A 13,400-nucleotide genomic window follows, 5' to 3' on the forward strand; every position below is an offset into this window, starting at 1 on the left:
TATCTCAATAGATGCAGAGAAAGCCTTTGACAAAATTCAACATCCATTTATGATAAAAACTCTCCAGAAAGCAGGAATAGAAGGAACATACCTCAACATAATAAAAGCTATATATGACAAACCCACAGCAAACATTATCCTCAATGGTGAAAAATTGAAAGCATTTCCTCTAAAGTCAGGAACAAGACAAGGGTGCCCACTTTCACCATTACTATTCAACATAGTTTTGGAAGTTTTGGCCACAGCAATCAGAGCAGAAAAAGAAATAAAAGGAATCCAAATTGGAAAAGAAGAAGTAAAACTCTCACTATTTGCAGATGACATGATCCTCTACATAGAAAACCCTAAAGAATCCACCAGAAAATTACTAGAAATAATCAATGACTACAGTAAAGTTGCAGGATATAAAATCAACACACAGAAATCCCTTGCATTCCTATACACTAATAATGAGAAAACAGAAAGAGAAATTAAGGAAACAATTCCATTCACCATTGCAACGGAAAGAATAAAATACTTAGGAATATATCTACCTAAAGAAACTAAAGACCTATATATAGAAAACTATAAAACACTGGTGAAAGAAATCAAAGAGGACACTAATAGATGGAGAAATATACCATGTTCATGGATTGGAAGAATCAATATAGTGAAAATGAGTATACTACCCAAAGCAATTTATAGATTCAACACAATCCCTATCAAGCTACCAGCAGTATTCTTCACAGAGCTAGAACAAATAATTTCACAATTTGTATGGAAATACAAAAAACCTCGAATAGCCAAAGCGATCTTGAGAAAGAAGAATGGAACTGGAGGAATCAACCTACCTGACTTCAGGCTCTACTACAAAGCCACAGTTATCAAGACAGTATGGTACTGGCACAAAGACAGAAATATTGATCAATGGAATAAAATAGAAAGCCCAGAGATAAATCCACGCACATATGGACACCTTATCTTCGACAAAGGAGGCAAGAATATACAATGGATTAAAGACAATCTCTTTAACAAGTGGTGCTGGGAAATCTGGTCAACCACTTGTAAAAGAATGAAACTAGAACACTTTCTAACACCATACACAAAAATAAACTCAAAATGGATTAAAGATCTCAACGTAAGACCAGAAACTATAAAACTCCTAGAGGAGAACATAGGCAAAACACTCTCCGACATACATCACAGCAGGATCCTCTATGACCCACCTCCCAGAATATTGGAAATAAAAGCAAAAATAAACAAATGGGACCTAATTAACCTTAAAAGCTTCTGCACATCAAAGGAAACTATTAGCAAGGTGAAAAGACAGCCTTCAGAATGGGAGAAAATAATAGCAAATGAAGCAACCGACAAACAACTAATCTCAAAAATATACAAGCAACTCCTACAGCTCAACTCCAGAAAAATAAACGACCCAATCAAAAAATGGGCCAAAGAACTAAATAGACATTTCTCCAAAAAAGACATACAGATGGCTAACAAACACATGAAAAGATGCTCAACACACTCATTATCAGAGAAATGCAAATCAAAACCACTATGAGGTACCATTTCACACCAGTCAGAATGGCTGCGATCCAAAAGTCTACAAATAATAAATGCTGGAGAGGGTGTGGAGAAAAGGGAACCCTTTTACACTGTTGGTGGGAATGCAAACTAGTACAGCCACTATGGAGAACAGTGTGGAGATTCCTTAAAAAACTGGAAATAGAACTGCCTTATGATCCAGCAACCCCACTGCTGGGCATACACACTGAGGAAACCAGAAGGGAAAGAGACACGTGTACCCCAATGTTCATCGCAGCACTGTTTATAATAGCCAAGACATGGAAGCAACCTAGATGTCCATCAGCAGATGAATGGATAAGAAAGCTGTGGTACATATACACAATGGAGTATTACTCAGCCATTAAAAAGAATACATTTGAATCAGTTCTAATGAGGTGGATGAAACTGGAGCCTATTATACAGAGTGAAGTAAGCCAGAAGGAAAAACATAAATACAGTATACTAACGCATATATATGGAATTTAGAAAGATGGTAACAATAACCCAGTGTACGAGACAGCAAAAGAGACACTGATGTATAGAACAGTCTTATGGACTCTGTGGGAGAGGGAGAGGGTGGGAAGATTTGGGAGAATGGCAATGAAACATGTAAAATATCATGTAGGAAACGAGTTGCCAGTCCAGGTTCGATGCATGATGCTGGATGCTTGGGGCTGGTGCACTGGGACGGCCCAGAGGGATGGTATGGGGAGGGAGGAGGGAGGAGGGTTCGGGATGGGGAACACATGTATACCTGTGGCGGATTCATTTTGATATTTGGCAAAACTAATACAATTATGTAAAATTTAAAAATAAAATAAAAAAATAAAAATAAAAATAAAATGTTAGCACTTAATCAAAGTATAAAAGAGAAAGCATGAAAACTAAATTTATTTTTCTGCCTTTATATAGTTTTTCTATGCATAAACATATACATGCAGATTGGCAGAGTTGGTCTGACAGAGTTTTTTTGTGTATTTTGTATTTGTGTTCATGATATGTATACATGTTTACTTGTAAGAGAAATCAATAATCGGTTTCATTTATCTAATTAATATTTAGGTATTTGTCATTATGTAAACTCATAACTGTGTCCCTCCTCCATACTTATTCAATTTTAGGTGACTCATTTAAATTTTGATTAATACAAATCAATGAATAAAAACTGCTTACATATTAATTTATTTGTAGGTTGTCACTTCTATTCTTAATATTTTCTTATGTAAAAATATTTCTTATTTCCTTAACATAGTTTCTCCTGAACAATGATGAATTACTCAAGATTTAATAATTAGTAAAATATGTTATCAGTTCAGCTCAGTTTAGTCGCTCAGTCATGTCCAACTCTTTGGGACCCCATGAATTGCAGCACGCCAGGCCTCCCTGTCCATCACCAACTCCCGGAGTTCACTCAAACTCATGTCCATCAAGTCGGTGATGCCATCATCCAACCATCTCATCTTCTGTCGACCCCTTTTCCTCCTGCCCCCAATCCCTCCCTGCATCAGGGTTTTTTCCAATGAGTCAACTCTTCGTATCAGATGGCCAAAGTATTGGAGTTTCAGCTTTAGCATCAGTCCTTCCAATGAACACCCAGGACTGATCTCCTTTAGGATGGACTGGTTGGACCTCCTCACAGTCCAAGGGACTCTCAAGAGTCTTCTCCAACACCACACTTCAAAAGCATCAATTCTTCAGCACTCAGCTTTCTTCACAGGCCAACTTTCATATCTATACATGACCACTGGAAAAACCATAGCCTTCACTAGATGGACCTTTGTTGGCAAAGTAATGTCTCTGCTTTTCAATATGCTATCTAGGTTGGTCATAACTTTTCTTCCAAGAAGTAAGCATCTTTTAATTTCATGGCTGCAATCACCATCTGCAGTGATTTTGGAGGCCAAAAAAATAAAGTCTAACACAGTTTCCACTGTTTCGCCATCTATTTCCCATGAAGTGATGGGACCAGATGCCATGATCTTCGTTTTCTGAATGTTGAGCTTTAAGCCAATTTTTTCACTCTCCTCTTTCACTTTCATCAAGAGGCTTTTGAGTTCCTCTTCACTTTCTGCCATAAGGGTGGTGTCATCTTCATATCTGAGGTTATTGATATTTCTCCCTGCAGTCTTGATTCCAGCTTGTGTTTCTTCCAGCCCAGCGTTTCTCATGATGTACTCTAAATAAGCAGGGTGGCAACATACAGCCTTGACGTACTCCTTTTCCTATTTGGAACCAGTTTGTTGTTCCATGTCTAGTTCTAACTGTTGCTTCCTGACCTGCATATAGATTTCTCAAGAGACAAGTCAGGTGGTCTGGTATGCCCTTCTCTTTCAGAATCTTCCACAGTTTATTGTGATCCACACAGTCAAAGGCTTTGGCATAGTCAATAAAGCAGAAATAGATGTTTTTCTGGAACTCTCTTGCTTTTTCAATGATCCAGCGGATGTTGGCAATTTGATCTCTGGTTCCTCTGCCTTTTCTAAAACCAGCTTGAACATCTGGAAGTTCATGGTTCACCTATTGCTGAAGCCTCACTTGGAGAATTTTGAGCATTACTTTACTAGCGTGTGAGATGAGTACAATTGTGCAGTAGTTTGAGCATTCTTTGGCATTGCCTTTCTTTGTGATTGGAATGAAAACTTAACTTTTCCAGTTCCATGGCCACTGCTGAGTTTTCCAAATTTGCTGGCATATTGAGTACAGCACTTTCACACCCTCATCTTTCAGGATTTGAAATAGCTCAACTGGAATTCTATCACCTCCACTAGCTATGTTCACAGTGATGCTTTCTAAGGCCCACTTGACTTCACATTCCAGGATGTCTGGCTCTAGGTCAGTGATCACACCATCGTGATTATCTTGGTCATGAAGATCTTTTTTGTACAGTTCTCCTGTGTATTCTTGCCACCTCTTCCTAATATCTTCTGCTTCTGTTAGGTCCATACCATTTCTGTCCTTTATCGAGCCCATCTTTGCATGAAATGTTCCCTTGGTATCTCTAATTTTATTGAGATCTCTAGTCTTTCCCATTCTGTTGTTTTCCTCTATTTGTTTGCATTGATCACTGAGGAAGACTTTATTTCTCCTTGCTATTCTTTGGAACTCTGCATTCAGATGCTTATATCTTTCCTTTTCTCCTTTGCTTTTCGCTTCTCTTCTTTTCACAGCTATTTGTAAGGCCTCCTCAGACAGCCATTTTGCTTTTTTGTATTTCTTTTCCATGGGGATGGTCTTGATCCCTGTCTTCTGTACAATGTCACGAACCTCCATCCATAGTTCATCAGGCACTCTGTCAATCAGATCTAGTCCCTTAAATCTATTTCTCACTTCCACTGTATAATCATAAGGGATTTGATTTAGGTCATACCTGAATAGTCTAGTGGTTTTCCCTACTTTCTTCAATTTAAGTCTGAATTTGGCAATAAGGAGTTCATGATCTGAGCCACAGTCAGCTCCAGATCTTGTTTTTGCTCACTGTATAGAATATGGCTAATTGTCTGAAGGCACTCATCACACCAGATTCTCAGAAATCTAGGCACTTGCATTACATTTGCCGTCCCAGGAATTACTGTATAGTAATCCTACCTTTTAAAAGGTATGATGTCACTGTGATCATGGAACCTTGGACCTGAAAGATACTTTAGAGACTATAAAATGAACCTCAGTTAGATCAAATAATTTTTAACATAGTCCTATGCACTCCAGTACTCTCGCCTGGGAAATCACACAGACAGAGGTGCCTGGAAGGCTGCAGTCCATGGGGTCGCTAAGAGTCGGACATGACTGTGAGACTTCACTTTTACTTTTCCTTTCAAGCATTGGAGAAGGAAATGGCAACCCGCTCCAGTGTTCTTGCCTGGAGAATCCCAGGGACGGGGGAGCCTGGTGGGCTGCCGTCTATGGGGTTGCACAGAGTCGGACATGACTGAAGTGGTTTAGCAGCAGCAGCAGCAGTGTGTGCCCAGAGACCTGTACCTAATGTGAGCAGAGAGAAACCAGCCCTGTGATTTTCTTAGAACTAGTAAGAAAAAATCCACACCAAATGCCTTAACAAATTGCTGAGGCTTCAGTGAGTAAATTAAGACTGGATTGAATTATGTTTTAGAAGTTGTACACTTTTTAAAAAATATCCCAGTCTTCCTGATTGCTTTGGACTTCTTGTCAGGAAGGCAAATATTAATTTTCCATTTACTTCAAAGAGCTCAATGGAATGAGCCCAGAGCAAAATATAAAATTTAACAATCAATATCTTTTTTTAATATCCCATTTTTTGTTGACACCTCTCTGTGCCAAGAATTTGGTTCCTTCTATAGGTAGCCTCCTCCCTCACCTAAGGTTAAGCCTACAGCTATAACTCCTTTCTGACTTCACCCAAAAGGGATAGCAGCAAATTGTTTCATTTGCCCTTTCAGCTATTAGCTCAGACACAGCCATAGTCCATGTAAAACAGTAGGCTAAATTGGTATTTTGATTTCTGGTGTTTGCAAATTTATCACTCAATATGCATTTACAGGGGGGCTTCCCTAGCAGCTCAGTGGTAAAGAATCCTCCTGCCAACACAGGAGAGGCAGGTTCAATCCCTGGGTCAGGAAGATCCCTGAAGAAGGAAATGGCAACCCACTCCAGTATTCTTGCCTGGGAAATCTCACGTATAAAGGAACTTGGTTGGCTACAGTCCATGGGGTCACAATAGACTTAACAACTAAACAACAACAACATTTACAGAACAATTTACCCCTATGCTGGGCTCCAATGAAATAAAAAAATTTGGAATTGCCTAAGACATCATCCAGTCTCAAGGACTGGATATCCAGTGTCTCCTGTTTCCTGCAGATCAACTCTACCTTCTTGGGTGAACCAGAAAACAATCTACAGCGATTTCTCAACTCTAAATTACATGGAAGGGCATGCCTGGTGGCTCAGTGGTGAGCAGTCCATCTGCCAATACAGGAGACGCTGGCTCTATTCCTAGTTCGGGACAATCCCACAGGTGGTGGAGCAACTAAGCCTGTATGCTACAGCTCTTGAACCTGTGCTCCAGAGACTGGGAACTGCAACTACTGAAACCCATGTGCACCACAACCAGAGAGTAACCTCCACTCGCTGCAGCTAGAGAAAAGCCCACACAGCAGTGAAGTCCCAGCACAGCCAAGAGTAAATAAATAAGCAAACAAAGTTAAGATAAAATTCAATGGATTTGTAAAATGTGCCATTGATGTGCCTCTGGGAAACCAAAATACAACAATAAATGTTCACATAACTAGTATACTGCACTCCATCAGAAACACTAACATGGGAAAATGCACATCACAAAGTTGAGGGAAAAAAACAAGATTGACAATCAACATTTGATGCATTTTCTTCTAAGATTACATGTGCTCATCTCTATTACTCAATGAAAGAATTCGCCACCAAGTGATTTCCTCACTGCTAATAAATACTCAATCCAAACACATAAATAAATCATATAAAATGATCAAAATTGATTTAAACACCTCATAAAATGTTTTACTTTTTTCAGGCACAAGTTTGAGGGAAAAAATGTAAATAATTTTGAAATAAATTATATTTCTATAGCAACAAACCCACAAGCACTTGCTACCTTAACAACTGAAAATCTTAACACTACATCCTGAAAATAAAGCTTTGAGTTTCTTGAGGATGAAAAGCTATCCTGGATTTCATCACACTATTATTAGGAATGCAATTCTGGGATACAGCTTTAAAGGTATTCTCTTCTATCAAAATCCTATTTAAAAGTATAAAGTCACCCCCTAATCAAAAGCAAAAATATTTTCTAAAATACTGCCTGATTTCTACTGAGAATACATTTGCTTCTGTAGCATCTTAAATAAAGTGGGGTGCTTTTCTTAACTTATAAAACTGTGTACATTTGCTACCTCCCTGAAAAACTTCAAAGCAAGTATCTATCTTTTGCTAATAAATTTAATTAATACTGAGCACTTCGTTTTTTTCAGTTATGTATTCAGAAGTGGGACTGATGGATCATGTGGCAGTTCTGTTATTTCTTTATAACAATTTTATTTTTTATATTTCTTTTTAAAATTTTGTTTACTTTTTAACTGGTGGAAAATTGCTTTACAATTTTGTGTTGGTTTTTGCCATACAACATACAATTATGAATCAGCCATAATTATATACAAATATCCCTTCCCACCCGAGCCTCCCTCCTATCCCCATCCCACCCCTCTAGGTCATCACAGAGAGACAGGTTGGCTCCTTGTGTAATTTAGCAACTTCCCACTATCTGTTTTACACATGATCATATATATATGCCAATGCTACTTTTTCAATTCATTCCGCCCTCACCTTCCCCCACAGTGCCCACAAGTCCATTCTCTACTACATTCAGTTCAGTTCAGTCACTCAGTCGTGTCCGACTCTTTGTGACCCCATGAATCGCAGCACGCCAGGCCTTCCTGTCCATCACCAACTCCCGGAGTTCACTCAGACTCACATCCATCGAGTCAGTGATGCCATCCAGCCATCTCATCCTCTGTCGTCCCCTTCTCCTCCTGCCCCCAATCCCTCCCAGCATCAGAATCTTTTCCAATGAGTCAACTCTTCACATGAGGTGGCCAAAGTACTGGAGTTTCAGCTTCAGCATCATTCCCTCCAAAGAAATCCCAGGGCTGATTTCCTTCAGAATGAACTGGTTGGATCTCCTTGCAGTCCAAGGGACTCTCAAGAGTCTTCTCCAACACCACACTTCAAAAGCATCAATTTTTTGGTGCTCAGCTTTCTTTATAGTCCAACTCTCACACCCATACATGACGACTGGAAAAACTATAGCCTTGACTAGACGGACCTTTGTTGGCAAAGTAATATCTCTGCTTTTCAATATGCTATCTAGGTTGGCCATAACTTTTCTTCCAAGGAGTAAGCGTCTTTCTACTACATTAATCAGTACCATTTTTCTAGATTCCATATATATGTATTAATACGTGATACTTGTTTTTCTTTTTCTGACTTCTTTCACTCTGTATTAAGAGGCACTAGGTTCATCCATCTTACTTTGAGGACTTACCATACCGCTATCCATAATGGCTGGACCAATTTACATTTCCACCAACAGTGTATAAGGGTTCCCTTTTCTCCACTTTCTTGCCAACATTTATCGTTTATCTTTTTGGTAATAGCCATTTTAACAGGTTTGAAGTGATATCTCATTGTCATTTTGATTTGGATTTCCCTGGTGACTAATGATGTTGAGCAATATATCCTCTATCTGTTAATTATTTGTATGTCTTCTTTGGAGAAATGTCTATTCAGGTCCATTGTTCATTTTTTAATCAGGTTGTTTTGAGTTATTTGAATTCCTTATATATTTTGGACATTAACCCTCCCATTAGATACATGGTTTGAAAATATTCTCTCTCATTTAATAGGTTGTTTCTTCACTCTATTGATAGGTTTTTTTGGGGGGTTTTTTGTTTGTTTTTATTTGTTTTGCAGAAGCACTTTTATTTGATCAAACATCAATTGCCTGTGCTTTTGATGTCATATCCATGAAACCAATGCCAAGACCAATGTCAAGATAATTTTCCCATATGTTTTCTTCTTCTAGTTTTACAGCTTCAGGTCTTAAATTTAAATATATAATCCATTTTGAGTTGATACTTGTATATGGTGTGAGATAAGAGCCCAGTTTCATTTTTCTGCATGTAGGTATCCAGCTTTTCCAATACTATTTATTGAAAAGGTCTTCCTTTCCCCACGTGTATTCTTGGCACCTTGTCAAAAATCAGTTGACAATAAATGCATAGATTTATTTCTGGGTTCTCTATTCTGTTTCATTGGTACAAGTACCATATTGTTTTGAATATTATAGCCTTTAATATATTTTGAAATCAGTAGTTGCCACCAGCTTTGCTCTTATTTAAGAGTGCCTTAGCTATTTGGGATCTTTGCTATTTCCATATGAATTTCAGTGTTGTTTTTTCCATTTCTGTAAAGAATGTCATTGGGATTTTGGTAGGAATTGCACTGAATGTATAGATCACTTGGGGTGATATGGATATTTTAACAATATTACTGTTTCCAATTCATGAACCCAGGATATGTTTCTATTGGTGTTTCATTTAATATCTGTCATCAATGTTTTTAATTTACAGTATACAAGCCTTTCACCTCTTTGGTTAAGTTTATTCCTATTTTTTTCTTTCAGTTGGTATTATAAATGGGATTGTTTTCTTAATTTCTTTAGATAGTTTGCTGTTAGCGCATTGAAATTTCACTCATCTTTGTGTGTTGATTTTGTATGTTCCTGAGACTTTACTGAATTCATTTATTAGTTCTAATAGTTTTTTGTTGAGTCTAGGATTTTCTACATATATAATCATGTCATCTGCAAAGAGAAAAAAGTTTACTTCTTCCTTTCCAATTTGGTGTCTTTTATTCCTTTTTCTTGCCTAATTAGACTTTTAGTACTAAGTTGAACAGAAGTGGCCAGAGTGGGCATCCTTGTACTGAATCTTAGAGGAAAAGTTTTCCAAAGTCTAGGCCTCGAGAGGCCTTGAAGCTTCCACATTTGCCCTCTTGGAATCCTGCATTAACTAAGACACTGTGTAGGAGAGCCAGTCTAGCCTAGTGGAGGATGAGAGGCTACCCGGAGCAGAACTGCGGAAACCCAGCTGGTAGCTAACACCAACTGCCAGACACAACCGAACCATCTTGGATCTGACAGCCCAGCTGACTGTCCAGCATTTACAGTAAGTGACCCAGAAGAGGGCAACAGAGGAACCACCCAGCCAAGCCACAGAATAGTGAAAAATAACAAAATTGTTTACATTTTAAACCATTAGCTTTGGGGCAATTTGTTCTGAAGCAATAGGTAACCGAAACAGCATCCATGAAAGTAAAAATTAATAAAATGGTTCAGTTCAGTTCAGTTCAATCGCTCAGTCGTGTCCGACTCTTTGCGGCCCCATGAATCGCAGCACGCCAGGCCTCTCTGTCCATCACCAACTCCCAGAGTTCACTCAGACTCACATCCATCGAGTCAGTGGTGCCATCCAGCCATCTCATCCTCTGTCGTCCCCTTCTCCTCCTGCCCCCAATCCCTCCCAGCATCAGAGTCTTTTCCAATGAGTCAACTCTTCTCATGAGGTGGCCAAAGTACTGGAGTTTAAAATGCTACTTGGTGATAAAAACAAGTATGAGTCTCTGAAGTGTTAGACTTATTATAAATCTTGAGTCCTTCCTTTCTTCCTTCATTCTATAAATATTTTTTGAGCACCTATCATATTTCAGGTAATATATCGTTTCAGACATAGACTGACAAACAAAATATTTTCCTGCCTTTGCAATGTTTATGAGCCAGCTAGCATTAAAAATGCTAACACATAAATACATACTTAACTATAAAGTGTGATAGGTGCCTAGAGAAGAGAATCACAGAAACAGACCTTAGCTGTATTGGGAAGTTTTTCATTAGTGCTTAGACACAGAGCAGCTGTGAAATAATTTCTCTCCCCTTGATTTTATTCTAAAAGAAATGGTTATTGCATAGAACTCAAAAGGTTTAAAGTATGAGGAAACTGTTGTTCCATCTCTTTTCTATTTAAAAAAGTAGATATAAATAAATTGTCTACAGATATGAAGAAAACAGATGGATTTGAAAATTCAAGCTCACACTGAATATAATTAACTTGGAAAGAGAAGACAAGGATGGCTGAGATCATAGGTGCCCAGGAGACAGGCAAAGGGCTAACTTATTTTTAACACGATAGTAGTTTCAGCAGTAAGGAAAATTCAAACTCCATTAAAGTCTCTGAAAAGGTGAAAGAGCAAGTGAGAAAAGAAAAAAAAAAAAAAAAATGTGACTACTGGGGAGTAATTAACATTTTGATCCAGTTGCCAGCCTGAGGAGGTATTTCTTGCTGATTAGCAAAGTTGGGTTTCCTAGGTCATTGCAAATGAGGTCTTGTGAAGCACTCTGGGTGTTGTTTACTATTAGATTCTGAAAGAAGTACACCTGAAGAGACAAAGGGGCTTAACTAAGCAAAGCACTGCTTCAGCAAGAATGGAGGTGTGCTTAATGCACAGAGGGGCCTTATTTGCATACCCAAACAGACCACCCTGGAATAACTGATCAGGCAGATAACAAAGTGATCCTTGGCCTTGAAGGGCTTGATAATGGTCCTGTGCCAGGCCACAGGTGATTGAGACTTAAATGGAGCCTGGAGTATGAGGCCCTTCACCTTTGAACCCCAGCAGCCATTACCCACTTAATTCATTTGGTCAGTCTTACCTATGTTGTTGTTCAGTCGCTCAGTTATTTTCTGCTCTTTACAACCCCATGGACTGCAGCACTCTAGGCTTCCCTGTCCTTCACCATCTCCCAGAGCTTGCTCAAACTCATGTCCATTGAGTCGGTGATGCCATCCAACCATCTCATCCTCTGTCGTCCCCTTCTCCTCCCACCTTCAGTCTTTCCCAGACTCAGGGTCTTTTCCAGTGAGTCAGCTCTTTGCATCAAGTGGCCAAAGTATTGGAGCTTCAGCTTCAGCATCACTCCTTGCAATGAATATTCAGGATTCATTTCCTTTAGGATTGACTGGTTTGATCTCCTTGCTGTCCAAAGGACTCTCAAGAGTCTTCTCCAACACCACAGTTCAAAAGCATCAGTTCTTTGGCACTCAGCTTTCTTCACAGTCCAACTCTCACATCCATACATGACCACTGGAAAAACCATAGCTTTGACTACACAGACATTTGTTGGCAAAGTAATGTCTCTGTTTTTTAATATGCTGTCTAGGTTTGTCATAGCTTTTCTTCCTAGGAGCAAGTGTCTTTCAATTTCATGGCTGCAGTCACCATCCACAGTGATTTTGGAATCCAAGAAAATAAACTCTGTTGTTGTTTCCATTGTTTCCCCATCTATTTGCCAGGATGTGATGGGACTGGATGCCATGATCTTCATTTTTTGAATGTTGAGTTTTAAGCCAGTTTTTTCACTCTCCTCTTTCACCTTCATCAAGAGACTCTTTAATTCCTCTTCTCTTTGTGCCATAAGGGGAAATGCCTACACATTCAGTTCAATTCAGTTCAGTTCAGCCACTCAGTCGTGTCCGACTCTTTGTGACCCCATGAATTGGAGCACGCCAGGCCTCCCTATCCATCACCAACTCCCAGAGTTCACTCAAACTCATGTCCATCGAGTCGGTGATGCCATCCAGCCATCTCATCCTCTGTCGTCCCCTTCTCCTCCTGCTCCCAATCCCTCCCAGCATCAGAGTCTTTTCCAAAGAGTCAACTCTTTGCATCAGATGGCCAAAGTATTGGAGTTTCAGCTTTAGTATTAGTCCTTCCAAAGAACACCCAGGACTGATCTCCTTTAGAATGGACTGGTTGGATCTCCTTGCAGTCCAAGGAAGGGACTCTCAAGAGTCTTCCCTAGCACCACAGTTCAAAAGCATCAATTCTTCGGTGCTCAGCTTTCTTCACAGTCCAACTCTCACATCCATACATGCCCACTGGAAAAACCATAGCCTTGACTAGACGGATAGGGTAGACATTCACAAACCCAAGGTTTATAACGTGAATAATTCCTGCTACCTAGAATATCCTATTCTCTTCTACCTCACAACCTCCCACTCTTTAGACCCAGTTTAAGTTTTATTTCTTTATACACTCACCCCAAGGAAGCCAAATTAATCATCCCCTTGTTAGTACTTACTACTCTGTGGCTCCCTTTACTATAGCATAACCAGCAATAATACTTATGATTTTTGTCTTACTCACTATTTTGTAAAGTCTTCAGACACTGTGGGGATTCCCTGGTGGCTCAGCTGGTAAAAACATTCTCCTGCAATTCGGGAGACCTGGGT

The sequence above is a fragment of the Bos grunniens genome, chromosome 9, assembly GCF_055505025.1.
Source record: "Bos grunniens cultivar Pamir isolate PY7600 chromosome 9, Bosgru_T2T1.0, whole genome shotgun sequence".
NCBI lineage: Eukaryota > Metazoa > Chordata > Mammalia > Artiodactyla > Bovidae > Bos > Bos grunniens.